Source organism: Miniopterus schreibersii (assembly GCF_964146895.1).
Source record: "Miniopterus schreibersii genome assembly, chromosome: 3".
Classification (NCBI taxonomy): Eukaryota; Metazoa; Chordata; class Mammalia; order Chiroptera; family Miniopteridae; genus Miniopterus; species Miniopterus schreibersii.
In genome coordinates, this window is record NC_138103.1 from 40824228 (window position 1) to 40844489 (window position 20262).

Consider the following 20262-nt stretch of genomic DNA (forward strand, 5'->3'; position numbering starts at 1 on the left):
TTCCTTTGAGCCAGTTGCCTGGTTCTTCCATTTAATCAATTAGTTAAATAAAATCTTGAATATTCAAGTGTTTTGTTGTAATTATAAATAAAGTCTTGGTCATCTCATTTATTAGCTCTGTAACTTACATATTTAAGTTAAATGTTATGAGACAACCATTACAATTTATAAATGTAAGGCGCCACTATTGAGTAAAGAGATTCTTCCATGAGTGGATGTGTTCCTTCTCTCACCTACTAATGAAGCAGCAGTATGGTTAGTGCAATTTTATGAGTAGATGATCCATTGTTGCAAACACTAATTCTCCTCTCCACCTTGTGTATATGTGCAAGTTGGTTAAAAGGCTCAGGCAGCCTCTGTAATGATCAACAGCAAGATAAGCTAAACTTGGGCTTTTGATGCAGATGACTGTGTCTGTCTGAATCAGGTGGTCTGACCTATCCTCAGTAGCATGTACTCTTCCAATTGCTTCCTCAAAGGCCACTGTGACATCCTTGGCATCTTTGGCATTTGTTTCAAAGTAAAGTAGTCACCATTGTCCCTGCAGCAGGTTTGGGGTTCTTCTGCAGACACTTGCTGATCACTTACATCACTCTTATTATCCAAAATCACAAAAGGAAAGCTTTCAGACTCTTTTACATCTGCATAATACAAAAATTCTTTCTTCCAGTTACTCAAGTTCTGGAAGCTTTGAGAATCATTGACACTAAAAGCAGGCAACAGTCAGAACTTCTGTAAAATGGTGTCCTCAGTCTTCTGAATCCCTCTTGACTGGCTGTGTCACAAATCTGCATGACCATCTAACTCCAAATATTTATTTAAAAATTCCACACCTATTGTGTGGAAGAGCTGGGTATCAAACTTAGTCACATAACTGCTTATTGGAGAACTCTTCCCAACTCCACCATCTCCAAGGAGAATTATTTTAAAAAGTGATGATTTTCCTGCCATTATTAATCTCAAGATCTTTGGCCTCAGAACCTTTAGTTGTTCAGTTCAAGCAACATCATTATCCCTAGGGCTCTTGGGAAGATTTACTGAGACACGGGCGGGGGGTGGAGGGGGCAACGGTTCACCATTGTGTCACACTCATTATAGGAGTGCAGGAAGTTTCTCTCAGTCACACAGAGGATGTCTGGGAATTCCCAGCTAGCCTTTCCAGGTACAATGAGGAAAGCAAGAGGGTTAGGGACTGGACAGGCTGGACAAAGTGGCAGTACTGCCCAGGTCCAAACCCCAGTTGTTCCCACCCAGCGCCCAGGAAACAGCATCAAGGAACAATATCTTAAATGCCCTTCTCTGAGAGGAGACAGTATGCATAAGTGGATTTCTCTCTCAACCTAGAAAATTCATAGTCCTAAAAAAGTCTCTTTCCAAGAGCAATTTCCAATTGATTCAAAGTTCACAGGTCATACCTCTGGGCAACTGGCATAACTCTGGCAAATTAATACAGTTCAAACCAAGGAGGTATCTTCCTTTTCTCAATGCTGCTGAGTCTCTGCAGTGGTCTTTGCCACCTTGTTTTGGTTTAGGCTAATTCTGGGAATATAATTTTGTTCTGGGTTAACTGCCCTAGGGACTAAGGATTGAGTCATTTTCTAAATTTGGTAGCTGTGGGGCCAGTGCTATGATAATCTTATATGTCCTACTAATAATTATCCCTGGATATCTTCAAGGGTGGTTTGTGAAAGAGTTGCCATTAAGAAATACCACTGCTTGTGAACTACATTAATTATGGTATGAGGCAACCTAAGCTATAGCTGCAGAAAGAATCACAACTTTACCCAAGATAGAGAATTCCTATATAAAAACTGAACAAGATAAGAAATTGGGAGGGGTACATTTTGAACATTAATGTCTTTATGCTTTAATACTGAGAGGTAGGGGAAATTGATTCTGGACTTTTCACTTTGGGCCACATGCTTTAGATTCACTTGGTAAGCAGAATTCCATTTACAGGCCTCAGTTCTTCTTTGAGAACTGTTAGCGGAAGATAGTTTATATTCATATTTCTATGTTGAACATTTTCTGTTGGACTATCTTAATGTTGTTATTTGCCATCATTGTAAACTTCTTTTTTTAAAATCATTTTTTATTTTCAATTATAGTTGACATACATTATTATATTACTTTCAGGTGTACACTCCAGTGATTAGATATTGCATAACTTAATAAGTGATCATCTCAGTAAATCTCACACTATCTGACACCATACATTGTTATTAGAATATTATTGATTATATTCCCTATGCTATACTTTATATCCTCAAGATTATTCTGTAACAACCAATTTGTACTTCTTAATCCCTTCACCTTTTTTGCCCATCCACCCAACACCCCCTCTCATCTGACAACTGTCAAAACATTCTCTGTATCTATGAGTCTGTTTCTTCTCTGATTATTCATGTTTTGTTTTTAGATTCAATGGTTGATAGACATGTATTTATTGTGATTTTATTGTTCATATTTTTTATCTTCTTCTTCTTAAAAAAGACCCTTTAACATTTCATATAATACTTATTTGGTGATGATGAACTCCTTTAGCTTTTACTTGTATGGGAAGCTCTTTGTCCTTTGATTCTAAATGGTAGCTTTATGGGGTAGAGTAATCTTGGTTGTAGGTCCTTGCTTTTCATCACTTTGAATATTTCTTGCCAATCCCTTCTGGCCTGCAAAGTTTCTTTTGAGAAATCAACTGACAGTCTTATGGGAGCTCCCTTGTAGGTAACTAACTGCCTTTCCCTTGCTGCTTTTAAGATTCTCAATTTGTCTTCAAACTTTTGCATTTTAATTATGATGTGTCTTGGCAAGGGCCTCTTTGGGTTCCTCTTGTTTGGGACTCTCTGTGCTTCCTGGACTTGTAAGTCTATTTCCTTCACCAGGTTAGGGAAGTTTTCTGTCATTATTTTTTCAAATAAGTTTTCAGTTTCTTGCACTGTCTCTTCACCTTCTGGTATCCCCAAGATGCAAATGTTGGTATGCTTGAAGTTGTCCCAGAGGTTCCTTACACTATCCTTATTTTTTTGGAGTCTTTTTTCTTTTTGCTGTTCTGGTTGGGTGCTTTTGCTTCCTTATCTTCTAAACCACTGATTTGATTCTCAGCTTCACTTACTCTACTGTTGATTCCCTGTAAATTATTTTTTATTTCAGTTTGTGTAGCCTTCATTTCTGACTGATTATTTTTCTTTATGTTGTTGAGGTTCTCACTAAGTTCATTGAGTTTGCTTATAACCAGTGTTTTGAACTCTGCATCGTGTAGATTGCTTGTCTCCATTTTGTTTAGTTCTTTTTCTGGAGTTTTGTTCTGTTCTTTCATTTTGGCCGTTTCTTTTCTCCTCATTTTGGCAGCCTCCTTGTGTTTGTTTTTATGTATTCAGCAGAGCTGCTATGTCTCCCAGGCTTGGGAGACTGGTCTAATATAGTATGTGTCCTGTATGATTCAGTGGCACAACTTCCCCTATCACCCATGCTGGGTACTCGAGGTGTGCCTCCCATGTGAACTGTACACTCTCCTGTGGTAGTTGAGCCTTGATTGCTGTTGGCACATCAATGGGAGGGATTTATTCAGACTGATCAGCTGTAAGGACTAGCTGTGATCACTGACCACCGATCTCTGGCCACCATGGAGGATCAGCTGTGCAGGAGCCCACCCAAGAGTAGGACTTACTTTAGCAGGGCTCTGGTGCCCACTGAGTCTGCCCCTTGAATGTCTCCCTTGAGGAGGTGGTTATATGGTGGTGCTTCGACATGGTCTGAAGCTATCCACTGGGTATGCTGGCTCTGGGGGCCTCCAGGGAGGTAGAGGCTACAAGGTGATCTGCAGATGGCTGCTTCACGTGCTGAACTTGGAGGTGCCCAGGTGAGGCCAAGCTATGAACAAAGGCTGGGGCTGCTAGCACAGGGCCAGGGACCACTTAGCAAGAGGTATGGGGCATGCTGGGGCCAGATGCTGCTTGTTGGAGAGGTTTTAGGAAAATCTGAAGCATGAGCCAAGACAAGCCATTCGTATTGAAAAGCCACTGGAAACAGCCTGGGTAGACTCAGACGTTGGGTGGGACAGAGCCTCAGGGAATCACCAAAGTGGGTCAAACTATGTGAGTCAGGTTGGTGGAGTCTCAGATACGGTGCTGGTCTGCTAACTCTGGGGCAGGGAGCACTTATCAAAGGAACAGTGGCTTCTGCCAACACTTCCATCTGGGAGAAAGCTGAGCCTCAGCTCTCACCCTGATGCCAAACAATTTAGTTCTTTCCCTATGTCCCTGGTGTCTTTCAAACTGCTGCTCCCATGCCGGAGCTCAGAGAGAGTGAGTCCGCATAAGTCCGTGTGTGGGCGCTTTAAAAGGAACTGCCTGGGACTCCAGCAGCCTCAGTCTTCCTCAGCCTCAATCCCTGCTGGTTTTTACAGTCAAAAGTTATGGGGACTTCTCTTTCTGGCACTGGAACCCTGGGCTGGGGGCCTGGTGTGGGCTGATACCCCTTGCTCCTCAGGGAGGACCTCCACAGCCAAGATATCCTCCCTGACTTTTATCTTCCACACTGGGTGTGGTGCCTGTCTGGTCCATGTCTCCGTCCCTCCTACTAGTCTCAGTGTGGCTTCTTCTTTAATTCTGTAGTTGTAGGACTTCCATTCGGCTTGATTTCAGGTGGTTCTGAATGATGGCTGTTCTGTATAAACTACTAAACATTGTAATTTTTTTTTTACTCATCACTCAAGGATATTTTTTTCCATTGCTTTTCAGAGAGAGTGGAAGGGAGAGAGAGAGAGAGAGAGAGAAACATCAATGTGAGAGATGCATCAATTGGTTGCCTCTCGCACACACCTGACTGGGACCAAGGATCAAGCCTGCAACTGAGATATGTGCCCTTGACTGAAATTGAGCCCAAGACCCTTCAGTCCTCAGGTTGACTGTCTAACCACTGAGCCAAACTGTCTAGTTGTAATTTTGGTGTGGTTGTGGGAGGAGGCAAGTACCACATTTACCTATGCTGCAATCTTAGCTGGAAGTCCATCACTGTGAATTTCTAACAAACTATGTTGGACAATGAGGCTGCTCAGGACTTGTGATGAGAAATAGAATAGTAAAATTATGTAACTGGGTAGATAGAGGCCTTGGCCTTAATTTACCTAATGTATTGTTCTGGTGCATTTATGAGCTTTTTGGAGGAAAAATCAAAACTGCTCACCAGTGGTTCCAGGATGCTATTCAATGAGGAAGACAGTGGTATTAGGAAGCATTCATGATGGGGGGTCATGGGACTGCTAATATTTCCCCCCAAGGAAGTGACTGCACCTCAGGATTAATGGTTAATAGAACAGAAAACTAAAGAATGTGTTTGAGAAACACCCCTGATGTTTCCTTCCATGTGAAGGACATTCTTTAGATAACACTTTTTCCATTCCCTTATCAGACCATGAGTTTAGAAGGAAGAAGTGGGCTGGAGAGCATAGACTCTTCATTTTCCCTGCCTTCCTAGAGTGAGCTGCCCAGAAGAGAGCATGGCCTTCCTCCCCGACAAGCAGAGATGGCCCTGCCCAGTGCTGTTGGGAAAGGATCTGTCTAATTCTGGTTCCAACATTAGGAAGCTTGTGTACATATACAAGCCCCCTTCTCTAGTCCTAGTTTATTAGTAATAAAGGGGATATTTGGATCTCACATCACATGTCTTTTTAAATCTTATTTCAAAACTCAAGGGGATGACAGTTCATTTGTGAACTGTCATCAAATCCCAATAGTGTGCATTCCTATTTTTAATGGTAAATGTATTGTATTTAAAATTATCTCTTAATTATTCAAAATAATTAAGCTATTATGTGTCACATTCTAAATCAAGTCTCTTATTTCTAAAACCAATCCCAGAACCAGTGTGTGTTCATACATATATACACACATACACCATACACTCATTTTCAATATTTGAATGAGAGCTATTTACCTAAGGAGATATTTTTACAAGAGAGACCACAGCTGTGTAGAAAAATAAACGTTGTCTAAGGTCCCAGGATAGTGATTTAAGCAAAATTTATCTGCATTATAACAATGTTGTTAGAGTTTCAATCTCCAAAAGACATTATTTACCAAATAACTTCCCCTATAGTGAGGTGCAAGACACTGAACATGTATAAATAATCACCCAAATGAATGTATAAAAAAATTCAGTTACAGATTTAGAACACTTTAAATTGTATTTCAGGCCCTGTTATCACTATGATTTTTGTTTCTTTCAGCTATTTGCTCTACTTTTATCATCCTACTTACTTAAAGAATATGCATTATACACACATGCATGCATATGTACATACATATACCTATATGCATGCATATACACCCACATACACATACATACATATACTACATATGCATACATATGTGTTTATATCTTTTATTTTTTACAATTAATACTAATTTTACCTTTATATCAAGTAGTTGTAGATATATTTCTTTTATCATCAGAAAAAAGTTTATGAATAAAATCTTCAAGTGTTGCTTATGTGAAAAACAGTAGCATGGGATAAGATCCATTTAACAATGTACATAAAAGTCTCAGCTATTCAGATTCCCAAATGAGTCTGATCCATGTGTCTCAGGTTCCACCAGACTGTGCCACCCTGAAGGTAGCGCATGATTTCATTGGCTCTGAGTTCTACCCACTATTATGGGCTTTTTAGCCCTCTCCAAATCCCTGGGGTGTCTCATGGGTAATTTGCACACAGTGCTTTCAGCTACCACCTAATGAATGTTTGTTAGTACTCCACTCTCTAGGGCTCTTCACAGATCTGCAGATGTTAGTACTCCACTTTCTAAGGCTCTTCACAGACCTGCAGATAGGGCAGCAACGGAGAAGAGGGCAAGAAGAGATGGAGGAAGTTGTCCAGAGAGCAATAAGAACCACAGAGAGCAATAATGATTCCCACTTATTTCTGAGAAATGACACCTTCTCTTGGAAGTGCTGCCTTTTCCTTAGGGTGCGTTCTTCTCAAGAAGCCCTGTAGTCCTTTCCATAGGCCTTCTTGTCATGATCATATAGCTCTGAGTCCTAGGTCAGGCCTAGCTGGGGTTCAAGCTAAGGCCACCATTGCATTTACTAATTGGCTGAATTTCAAATAGTTAAATTTTTATTCACTGAAAAACAAAATTTCAAAAGATTTTGGATAGAAATGCAGTTCATTCTTTACTAATATCTTAAACAATATATAATCTGAACTTGAGTCAAACCTTCCTAAATGACTCCAGGTCAACATTATGCACATGACTGTGGGCGTTGTTCTGTAATATAGCTATTTCATACTGTTGAGGTGTGTAACTGTTTGCCCTCACTCCTAAATTTCTATACTTTGGGTATCTATGTCTTCTATTTGTGGTTGTAGTATCTCCATTGCCCTCTTTGATCAGTTGTCATGTCTTATAGTCAACATCTTTTATGAATTAGAAACTAGAAAAGAAATCTTGACAAACTAGGTGTAAAATAAGAGTAAGTGAGCTCTCCTGAGAACTATTGGAGTCTTTCCAGAAACACAATGCGTGATCTGAGTGACTTTGGGGAGTCTTCATTTTGGGGTCTTCATTTTGGCTGCTCTGATGCCTTTGTGATTCGGCTCTTGGGTTACAGCTGAATCTCTGATCTGTGACTTAATATCCTGGTTTTTCCATCACAGTCCTGATGCACTGTGAGAATTATATTAATACTGTCCTCTTTTATTCTCAGAGGTATTCTAGATAGGATAATAGATTAAATAGTTACCTTAAAGATGAGTAATAGCATGATTAAACACTGTAGTAATTTCTTCTCCAAATGATCTATACATCAGGATTATACTCAGGTTCACAAATTTTTTTAAAGAAAACATAAAAATAGGTATATAGTAGAGTTCCATTCTAAATATTTCTAGATTTGTCTGTCCAACAGACTGAGATGGGAGGAAGAAATCTAATATTATGTACCTATTGTTTACTTTGCTCTATGGTAGACATATTCACATTTACCAAACTTGTTTAATCCTTAAGATGTAATTTCCTTTTACATAAAAAGAGTTTCTAAGAATTAGCAAATCTTAGGGATGACATAAGGGGAAAAAAAGATAAATTTTATACCACAGATGGCCTTATGTCAGATTCTTTCATCCCATTGTATGTTGGTATCATAAAGCCAACTGGAGTACTTCTTCCTGCTAACATTATAGCATTGCTTTCATGCTTGATTAAGGGGCAGAGGTAAGGTAGGAAAAAAAGGCTACTTTTAATTCTGAAATATTTAGAAAGCCTTGGTTTGGAGGAAGTACTGAATACTATATCATAGCTTTAGTTAGCTATAAACTCTACCTGAAGAATTACTTCTCTGGTTTCTAAGGTTTTCAATCATAAAATGAGTCATGTTGTTTCGAAGGTTCCAAAGTCCCCAACTGGTCTGTCTTCTCACAACTTTTCAGAGTGTTTTTATGTTTGTTTTATATACAATACACAGGGATTTGGCTATACCCAGAGGAAGGAATAGGGAGAAATGTGTCTACTCTATCTTCCAGTCATAATCTTTTAACCCTTTTAATGTACCCTCAGTGTCCAAATATTGTGAAATAACTGATCTCCAGAAAGAGAGAACTTTGAAATAACTGATCACCTTCTATAACCAAGGTGGACATGCGGATTCTTGTGTCAGCTGGTTCCATCAACTATTCACATATATTTGAGTTGTCATTTGTGACTGGGGATGTTGAGGAGCAAATTTACATTGGCTAACTTACCCTGGTCTAATTTGCTTTTACAAATTGCATCTGCCAGATTACTTTTGGCCTAATTTCTTTCTTTTCCCAAGACACATGTAACTCTTCAGGCTAAATCCCTAGTCTTTAACCTCCTGAGTATATATTAACTTTTATCCTAATTGGTAAAATAATTTCGGAAGTTTGCTTTGGGTTTAGAAGTGAGACTGCTTCACCTAATCTTAGCTCTCATTTCAAATATGAGCTCTATTAACAGAGTTTACCTGTGAGGTGTGGTTGCGGGGTAAATTTCAGGGTATTATGAGTTCCTTTTCCGGAGATCATAAGCCTTGCTGTCAGTGATACGGGTCCTGAAGTAAGGTAACTCCAGGTTGAAGACCTAGAATATGTGCCTGGATGAGGTCTCCAGAGTGATGGCTTTGGCAAAGGAGATTGAAGAAGACCCAGGTGATGAGGGTGCTAGTAGGTGACAAGGAAAGGGCAGAAAAGATGTGTTATAAAGGATAAGAGAGGAGAGTAGTGTGGTCAAAGCACCAAAAGCTAGAGAAAGGAGGCAACCAAAGATGGCATATTTCTGAAAGTTAGTCAACATGACTGACTTTGTCTAACATGGTAGAGAAACCAGATATTTTGCCCTGTATTATGATATTCTGATGAACTATGACTACAAACTCTGATGTCTACAGGGACCAGGGTGATGACATGATTATAAAAAATATTTACCTTTCTTCTTAGCTTTACTAGAATTAAATCAATACATCTAGCATAATTATAATCAACAAAACCTTCTGATGGCTTCCCATCTCACCCAGTAAATGACATACACCTTTCAATAGTCTGCAAGACCTCGCACCATCTCTATCCTATAATCTCTCTGATTTTATATCTTATGTAACCTGCTCTAAACCAGATTAACTTTTTTTAATTGATTTTGAGAGAGAGAGAGAGAGAGAGAGAGAGATCGATTTGTTGTTTCACTTATTTATGCATTCCTTGGTTACTTCCTATATGTGCCCTGACCAGGGATTAAACTCACAACCTTGGCATATCAGGACAACACTCTAACTGATTGAGCTACCCAGCCAGGACCTAAATAAGATTAACTTTTTATTGAGGATACTAGGCAATCTCCCCTGAGTCTTCCTTTGGGCTGTTGCTTCTGGCTAGAATGCTTTTTCCCTGGGAGATATATACAGGGTTGGGAAAAAGTAGGTTTACAGTTGTTAAGTGGGCAAAACACAGAGTTTATTCTTGTATTGTTATTTATTAATTATTGTATTATTTTCCATAGGAACAACTGTAAACCTATTTGTTCCATCTTGTATATATCTTAAGTGTATATATGTGTGTGTGTGTGCGCATATGTGTGTGTGTGTGTGTATGTGTGTGTGTGTGTGTGTATGTATGTATGTATGTATTTACTTTCTCACCCTTTCAGGTGATTGGCCCAAAACAAAACATACCTGCAAGCCAGATTCAGCCTATGGCCAGGCAGTTTTTCATAGTTCCTGAGATTCTGTTTTTCTCCTTGGAAACAGTGTGGCTCTTTGGCTAGATTGGCCCTTTGAGATTTGATGCCAGATTTTGTATATTCACCATAGTGAGATTGTAGAGGTAATGATAAGAGGCCATAAAATTTATGGACTTGGTAGTGCTCCTCTGCCCAGGGATCCCCTGTAAGGGGTTGATCCTTCCACAGAAAGCTTAGGTTCTTGGGGTGGCGAGAGGATATACTGGCACATCTTCTCTGATGGACTGGAACTGGAAGTCCAGTTGTCGTAAGTCTACTTAGGGTGCTTGCTTAGGGTACTTCTGTCTGGTTCCCCACCACTCCACCAAGCAAGCAGACTTGGAGTCAGACAGGCTGTGTCTTTTCTGTGTGGGTGGTCCAGCCCGGCTTTTAGCTGCTCCAGGCAGCCTCCTGACAGGGCCTTGCAGTGATAGTTCCAGGAAGGAAGGAATACAGGGATCCTTTGTTCTCTTTGACCGGAGATGGAAGGAAAACTGGAGGAGTGGTTTGGACATTAAACTTTGTTTATTTTTTTATCTTTTCTTTCTATCAAAGGTAGAGGAAGGGCAAAAGAGGTCACTACTTGCTCTAGAAAGTAGCAGTGTACTTTGTGGTAGTTGCAAAAGGGACAGTCAATAGAAGAAGGTCAATTTGGGCAAAGATAACGGATGGTGGCCTTGTGAGACCTTTAGTCCTTTGGCTGAGATACTAGCGGGCATCCACCAACAGTAGTGCAGGGATCTTTGAGAACCATGTGAGGAGGGATGCCCTTAGACATGCTGGCAGGGGATGTCACCACAGGGAACAGCAAATGGGAGACTAATGTGGTAGCCAAGAAGGCTGGTTTCAGGGTGCATTTGGAACACCCCCTGCAGCAACTCGAACTACTTTAGGGTAAATTTGAAGGCACTGGGCTTCTGTGGAGCTGGTACAGACAGAGCCAGAGGAATATTGTTTTTTCATCAGTACTATGCCTCTATCTTTAAAATGGAAAAAACTGTATTTTTTATTATGATAATAGTAATACATGCTTATAAAAATTTCAGAAAATTCAGAAAAGTTTGAAGAATATAAAAGTCATTTGAGCTTCTGCTATGCACAGAGCGCCACTGTTAATTTTTGAATAATAGCTTCCTAGATTTTTAAACATCCAGGAAGCCAGGGGATATTTTATAGACACACATGTTATTATATATACACACATATTCATGTACATGTACATATATTTTATATAATATTTACATACATATACATATATAGTGATAAAGATAAAATCTTATTCTATTACCTTTCTCTTGGGGCCAGAGTTGGCTGGCACCAAAGCTTCCAGAATCAGGCAGGATAAAGTCTGAAATGCTATTAAGATAGGAGTCTAAGTAATCATACCACACTCCTTAAACCTTTAATAAATTCAGCAAAATCTCACAGAAGGCTTACAGGGAATGCATTTATTGGGAAAGGACTAAGTGTTGCATCTGAGTTTTATGAGGTGAAACAAGATCAGTGCACAAGGGTAGAGAAGGACAGAGGCAGATGGACATGAAGAAGTAAACCTCAAGGGAGGGTGCTGAACTCTCAAAGGCCTTGCAGTTGGTGTTAATCTTACCCAGGTCTTGCCAGATCCAAAGCCAATTCAACCATAATATTAATAAGTATTAGTACATATTTATATGTGTATATAAATACATATATACATATATAGCTGTGTAATTTTAAAAGAAATTATAAACATTGTGTTGTATAATGTCTTCTTTTAAAAAAAGAAATTGTTATGCAAGTTGCTATGTCATGTGATTTTTTTTACTTAAAAGCATATTTTAAATAACTTTCTGTGTCAACAAAAACATATCCATTTGAAAATGAAAAATTATGAGACCTACATTGTTAGTCTACTCTAGGCTTAAATATATATATTTCACTTTCTGTCCCTTCCAAACAATAGAGAAGTTTTTTCTTTTGTACCAACTATTAAAGACAATATGTTGGCATAACACCTTTTAATGACAGTGTTTCTGCTCTCTCTAGTGGGTAAGAATTGCTCCTAAGCACCTTGGATTTGATTTTAGACCAGGAACTATACTGGAATCTTCATTAACCTGGACATCTGGGTCTGACATGTGATGGGGAGTCTTCTTTGCTTGGATTTCAAGACTTTTGTTCTTAGTAATGTCAGCCACAAGACTCCAGGGAAAAGGAGAGCCTTCCATCTAAACACTTTTTATTAACTTGTTTTATTCTGCCATACACTGTAATTACTTACCCAGAAGCTAGGTACTGAACAAATCATTTTAGAAAATGTGAACTCATGATTATACCCTACTTTATATTACAGTTATTTGTGTCTTTAGCTTCCTTACTAAATTATATACTCCTTCAGGGCAGAGCCTTTGTCATATACATATTTGTCTCCTCCTGGAGTACCTAGTGCAGATCTGGGGACACAGAAAGACAGCGTCCTTAACACAGGCTTTTGCTTTAGACAGAATAGGCAGAAAACTGACTCGATCACCAATTAACTACATAACTGTAGGCAAGTTGCTTAACCTCTTAGTTACTACCCCTAGAACTACTAGGGGTAGTTACCCCTAGTTACTACTCTGCAAAATGGGGACCATTTTCTGTGTCTTCTCTTTTCCCAGTCCTTCTTCCTTTGTTCCTTTAACCCCTTCTGAGCACCTGCTCAATGCCGGATACCAGGCTATATCAGATAAAACAGTAAACAATGGAGGAATTATCTTTGCTCTCCCGGGACCATTTTAAGATTAAGCAGGATGACCAGCCTGAGTGTGGTGATGAAGTGCTGTGTGACACAGGCAGGGAGAAGGGAGACGAAAAAGATTGGATAGATGTTGTTCAGCAAATGAGTGCTAATAGAGGGAGGCAAAGGGAACGGGACCCTTTTAAAATGTATGATTGATTACTAATGAAAGAGAAAGAGGAAAACAAAGAAAGGAGGTAAGAAAGAAAGGGAAAGAAAATAGGGGATGTAGATGCAGAAATGAAAACCGAAAGACAACGGAGAAAAGAGGGAGACGAAGAAAGGCAGGGTTTACGTTAGTGCCTTCACTGAGTTACATCAAGGAATCATCAGAACATAAAAGTGTCACTAAATTGCAGCTGAAAATATGGTCAGCAATTCTCCCAGCACTCTCACCTTAGTCTTCGCTGCATCCTAAGAGCCACCTTTCCTGTCCTGGCTTAGAGTCTAGTGACGGAACGTGAAGGGACGGGAGAAAAAAGAAAAAGAAAGAATGACTCAGAGGCCGAGAGCCTGTGTAACTGGAGTAACCATCACCCCATTCACAGAAAGCAAACAGGCATAGAAATGAGTTAGGTCTCGAGTTTGGTTTAAAACTGAAATTTCAGGAGTGAGAAGCTTGTCCAGGTGGAGATAACTACTTGCTGGTTGGCCGCTGGAATGTAGATGGAGGGCAAGGCCCCTTTGTAAATACCCATTTGAACAGTGCCCAGCCAAGCCATGAAATTGGATAGTTCCTGAGGGAAGGACAGAGACAAGGATAAGCCGAAGAGTAAACACTGCACTGGGGTGGGAAGGGGGCTGCTTCGTGTGGCCAGGGGAGAAAGAGCTGCGACGAAAGGAAACAAGCTGCCTGCGGAGGAAGAGCCAAAGGAGTGTGGGGTGCGAGCCCCGGACGCAGAGGCCGCACAGGGAACGGCGCGGTCATGGGGCAGTAACTGTTCGGGCCCAGGCGGGCCCTGGAAATATTGGGGGCACCACTCCGTGAAGGACATGACTTTTCTGACGACTATGCCACACTTCAGAAACGAACACAGAATACCGTTCAATGTAAACTGTAATTGAAGGATTGTAAAAAGTGTGGTGTCAGCTAACCCAAGAGAAGAACATTTCAAACAAGGGTGGTAGGCGCCCCGGGGTGAGAAATGGTACCCTGGACGGATTAAAGATGATCAGGACAAAGGCAAGAGCCATGGGAGTCGCGGGGAGATCAGTGGTGGCGTTTAGGAGCCGTTCCAGTGGGTGAAACAGATGGACATCAGCCGGCGAGGGATGAACGAAGCACCGTGGGCAAGTGAAGGTGCTGACTCTGGGGTCCTCCAGCATGGGTGTCGCCTGGGTGCTCGTCACATATGTAGAGTCTCCGACGCTTTCTGAACCGGCCTGCGTGCTAGCGCTGTCCCCGGGGTGACACACACAGTAATGTTTGAGAAGCTGCCGAGCACCCGGTCAGGGCGCTCGGCAGGGAAAGCCAGCTGACAGCAGGGTCTTGAGGTGAGAGCACAGCATAGAGAAGGGACTTTCGGAGTCGGGGAGATGTGTACAGGTTTATAGTCAGAAAGAAAGGGCTGGGAGGGGGGGATGTGCGAACGGGAGAGAGTTGAGAAAGGAAGTGGGTGCAACCAGGAGCCAGAGGAGAGGAGCTTCTCCCTCTGCAGGAAGGAAAGAGGGTGCAGGGAGCGGAGAGGGAGATGCAAGGAATGGTGGTTGTCCTCTTGTGGGGTGCACAGCCTCCAGGACGGTGGCTGGCTTGGATCATCTGTATTTGGACCATCTTAAAATACTGCTGCACCTTAGTAACGCTTCGTGGAAGGAAAACGGGTGAGCAGGGTGAACCACAGCAAAAGCAGAATTATCCATCGCCGTGGCTGCAGTTTCTGGGGCGCTGGATGGAGACTCTTACCCAAAGTTGTTTTCTCAATCTGTGTTGTTGTTAAGTGGCTTTATTTTCAAATAACATTTCATGTGTGGTTTTCTTAAAGTGAAAGGTCACACTAACATTAAGTTTTCCTGAAATAATATGAATTTAGTATTCAAGCTATGTGCATGGCCGAGTGTTATCTGCAAATTTATTTTACAGGTAAAACAAAAAAGGATGAGATGGGATACAGGCTAAGAAAGAACTCTGAAGACTTTTAATGGAAAAATTAAAGTAGGGTTTCTTTGGTATTTCTTTTTGCTAGATCCAGGTCCACTACATAATTAAAGTGTATATGTAGTCAGGACACCACAAGAAAACATTTGCAAAGCGCCTCTATTGATGCGATGGATGTAACGAGAGGTATGAGAGTTAGAACAATCTTCTTGCTGCTGCTTCATGTTTGATTTCCAAATGAAAACTCACAAAAACTTTTCATTGTAAAATGATTGATGTCTTTTGAAAAATTTCCTCAAGAGAAGCATGTGTTATAAGAACTTGTAAAGGAGACAAAGTCTTACTTCCCTTGGCCTTATTTTCTCATGCCCTGAAAATCAGAAGCAATCTTTTGAATTAGAGCTTTTTAAAGAAGGTTTAAAATGTGTTTCTTATACCTTTCCTTGGGCCCATATTTTGATGCAGGGAGGCAGGCGAAAGTGTGGGACACATTACAGTTTTGGGAACTGTGTGGTGAGCACAGGGAGGAGAACCTACTAAAAGTGAGGGAAATGTACAGAAAAGAGAGATTTTGCTCACCAAAGAGAAATTTCTCCTTTTTCACAAATTCTCTTGGGGTCATCCTAAAAACTCTCCTTTAGTTCATGTAAATTTAGTATTCACATATGTGAACGGCCCAGTAATTATTTGCAAATTGTTTTAAAAAGAGTTCTGATTTTTTAATCCATGGTTTTCATTTTTACTAACATGAAAGTTAAATTTTCCAATATCCCACTTGAAGTTAAAATTGAAATTATGCTCCCCCTTCCCTTCTTTTTCTTTTAAAAGTGATTGTGAAATAAAGCAGACATGGTGCACTCTGTACTCTAGGCAAAGTTTGAGGCTTTTTAATCCAGTGCAAATATAGTGAGTTGATTGAAATGTATCCAGAATCTTTCACTGTTCGTCAAACATTTGATGCCATGTCTACACTCCCGGCTATTTTCATTTTACAACAAAATTGCATTCATGCAATTTCACAGTTGAGATTTTAACAGAAGCTGAAGTTGAGAAATCTTAACTCATTCTCACCTACTCAACTCATTCTCACCTCTCTTATAACTTAGGCAGATAGTTACAGAAATAAAAATCCACTTAAGCATGGAGAGTATAAGTGATAGTTGCCATAGCCATGCCCCTTTGCCTTTTCAGGCTGTATTGGGAATGGCTGTCACACAGAAGTCTCTGCCTGTGCTATCTGACATCACAAATCTGTTCCTCAGGGTAGTTTCTACAAACAGATGGGCATGTCACCCAAATGGAAAATTCCTGTCCTTGATATGTGCCAGCAGGTAGGTGGGGTTTCAAGGCTGTGACTGCTCGTTGTATTGAAACTCTGGGGAGACAGGAAATCATGTCTTTCACACCCTAGTATTTTGTTTTGTTTCGTTTTGCTCCAAGAAAAGACAAGTTGAAAGTTAGAACATGTGTAGACTAAGATAGCAAGCAGTGTTTTAACAAAGTTCTGCTAATGCCAGTCACTGTGCCAGAGAACAACCCAATGATATCTGTCTCCCTTAGCTTCTAGCAACTAGGTAAACATCACTCATCTCTGGAGTCCAGAGTCCAAGACTTCCTCGCCTCACTGGTAAAGTGACTTCACTGTGGTGTGGTGAGAAGAGCATCTCATCGCCATAGACCCTAAGCCTCTGAGTTACCTCTTGGAGGACGGGTGGAAGCATTTGAGGTCTCTCTTAAGGCTTCTAGCCAAAGTTTGCAAAATCAAGTTTACAAACAGCAGACAAACAGGTGACATATTGAGCAAGGCAGGCAGGTGGAAAATTGGAGAACCAGAGAACTCTTGCCCAATGTAAAGGCCCTGAGTTGGTTTAAAGTGGCCAGCCCCACTCAGCAACATGTAGTTGTTGTCATACGGGACTGTGGCTCCGTGTTGCCAGATCTTTGGACTTGTCAAGTGAAGCCATGTGTGTGTGTGTGTGTGTGTGTGTGTGTGTGTGTGAAATCTATTCATGATAAATATTGGCAACAAATTTATAAAATATTTTGAACACTTTATTAAGTGTTCAGAAACATTTCACCCCCTTCAAGTCTTTGCTCAAATGCTGTCTTCTCAGTAAGGATTTCCCTGAACACCCTGCTTTAAATGACACCCTCCTTCCTACCCTGGCACGTCCTTGTTCCTCTTCTCTGCGTCACCTCTATCCACAGCACTTATTGCTGCCCCATGCTGAGGACAGAAACTCTTATTAGATAGCTCCTCTTCTGGATGTCCGGCATCAAGAACAGTGTTTGACTCACAGAAGTTACTTGAGAATATTAGCAAATAAATGACGGTCTGATGCACAGAGACAGGACTAGGGTAAGGCGAGTGAGGCACCTAGGGTGCAAAATTTAAAGAGGCACTGAGCTTGCATGACCACGAGAGTGAGTGCCTCCTTAAATTTTGTTTCCTTACCCTAGTCACTGCCATGCTGATGCCACTGTAGTGACGTCTCTGATATAATTCTGTGGGTGGGGTGAGGGAGAGGGAAAGGGATTAGTGTGTTTAAAAATTAACATGCTACCCTCCCTCAGCCTTACACCAGGGATTTTGCTGTAAAGTGCCCTGGCATAGTCTAGTGTACATGAAAAAGGACAGATCCCTCCCCAGGAAGACTCTGTTTTCTTACTGGGCCTATGAATTGGGCTGACAGCACTGGTTATTGTTGCCTGGAATCTGATGGTCTCCCTTTGTGATGACTCATGAGATTTAAACGGCATGTGGAGACGTTATGAGCAAGAGCTCAAGTGCACAACAGAGCCAGAATCAAATGCTAAAAGCCTGGTGTGACTTGAATGTGGGAACATGACCCAAAGAGTCTTGTTGTGGAGGCATCAGAGGCTCCCCACGTTTACCAGGAGTCCTGATTGAGGGTCTGAAAAAAATTAACATGCTACTGTTATAAACATTTACGACTCCAGCAAATCTCTAATCAGCCCATCAACAGCATGGGTGGTCCTGACCAAGGGGGATGCAATGGCCTTGTGTTAGAGAGCAAATCTTATGGGGATTGGGAATTTGAGTTCATGCTCTCCTCTGCATTTTTACAGGGTGCCATTTACTGAAAGCCACTGAAATGTAAAAAAAAGAAAAAGAAAAAAGAATGTCTATGGAAGAGGTATTATAATCCACTTTCAAATTCAAGTCAAAACAAAACTTTGAATGAAAAGAATAAGTAGAATTTTCAGGTACTGTAACAAGGGCCAGCCAACATTTTTCAGACATAGCTTTACTGGCTTGGGAGGAATGTCATTCTGCGCTCAGACCTACCAAAGGGACAATGAGCCATGATATGCAGGGTTAATGGAATGGCCAATGTTAATGATTTTAAGTAGGAAATCTGTCTGAGGCTCTGAGATATGATAGGTATCAGGCACCAAAGAGGGTAATGAGGTAGATCAAAATGCAAATTGTTAAAGGAACTGTGGGAGAACTGGTTTCTCAAGCTGAGTTGCAGTGGGAGGGACCTATCAAGGGAAAATCAGCTTTAAGTATCTGCCATGCCAGATAGTGCCAAGCCCTTTAGAATGACACTAGTCAAGGAATAACTTTCTGTTCTCCTTTTCCCACTTCCTTCCAACCACAGGAGCCTAAGGGCTTTGCTTAGCAGGTTGAGAGAGAGAGAGAGAGAGAGAGAGAAAGGCACCATCACTCCTCCTTAAAGCCTGTCCTATCCAGGAGAGGGAAAAGATTTAACACTAAATCAAAGAAAGAGTTCTGCATATCATATGGCATTGGGCGTTCTCATGTTGAATAGAGACTGTTTTGTGACGTAAAGTGACCCAGGATGGTCTATTTTCTAAGAATGAGCAGAAAAGTCATGGAACATGCTGGATTTTATTCAGGGGAACAGGAAACTAAACCATTTTTTTAAATTTATTTTTTACCTTTATTTTTCAATTACAGTTAATATACACTATTATATTGGTTTCAGGTGTACAACGTAGTGATTAGACATTTATATAACTTACAACATGATCACCCCAATAAATCTAGTACCCATCTGACACCATACACGGTTATTACAATATTATTGACTATATTCCCTATGCTGTACTTTACATCCCTGTGACTGTTTTTATAACTGAAAATTATACTCCTTAATACCTTTCACTTTTTTCACCCATCCTGCCACCTCACCCCCTCCCATCAGGCAACTATCAATATGATTTCTGTATTGATGGGTTTGGAAACTAAATAAGTTTTAAAAAGACAGAGGGAGACAAAGCTCAAGTTTCCTTTCAATCACATCTCATGAATGTGCTTATTCAGTGTACTAATTACTGAGAGCTAAAGCAGGCTCTGCATTAATCCTATGGCCAGTCTCTGCAATTATTGTAAAATTATCTAGAAAACTTCCTCTTCTGAAGAATAACTAGTAATAATAGTTTAATAAGAGTGAGGAGAAAAGGTGATCAAGTATAGTGCTAGGTGCATTTGTATGACTGTGTAATAACTGGGAGTTAAAGAAGTTTCTTAATTCAGGCTGTTTCTTAGTTCAACCATTTATTTCTCACAGTTCTGGAGGCTGGGAAGTCCCAGATGAAGGCAGTGCAGATCTGATGTCTGGTGAGGGCATTCTTTTTGGTTTGCAGATGACTATCTGTTAATTGTATCCTCACATGGCAGAAAGGAAAGAGAAGACGCAGGCTCTTTCCTGCCTTTCTTAAAAGGACACTAATCCCATCCTAGGGCTCCACTCTCATGATCTAATTACCCCCCAAAGGCCCCATCTCCAGATACTATTACACTGGGGATTAAGGTTTCAACACATGAATTTTGGGGGGACACAGACATTCAGTTTACAGTAAGATGTAAAGGAGCTCAGAGTAGAGGTTTTGGGAGGAAGAATGGGACCAGCTAGTCCTGGTGAGCTGGATAGTGAGGTCTGACCCCTTTTTGAGAATTGCCCTTCACTAGTTACAAAAGATGAGATTCTCCCTTGTAAAACAGAGCCTGCCACTCTTAGTTCATACCTTTTAATCCAGATGTTGTAAAATGAGGTACTGAAACACAATTAACAAATTCTAATAAGTGAATAACTTGTAAGGCATTGCTGATTAAGGCAAGAAAGTGGAAGGAGTGCAATCTTGGAAGACAGAGGCAGGTCTGTCACTTATGGCTTTGTACATTTCAGTTTCTT

General features: G+C 40.7%; 1 pseudogene across 1 annotated transcript; it reads right to left on the minus strand.

Moving 5' to 3' along the window:
* Positions 1-365: 365 nt before the first annotated feature.
* On the minus strand, positions 366-951 carry LOC308554891 (ras-related protein Rab-9A pseudogene; annotated as a pseudogene). The gene has a single exon. The product of its transcript is annotated as a ras-related protein Rab-9A pseudogene (transcript).
* Positions 952-20262: the final 19311 nt, after the last annotated feature.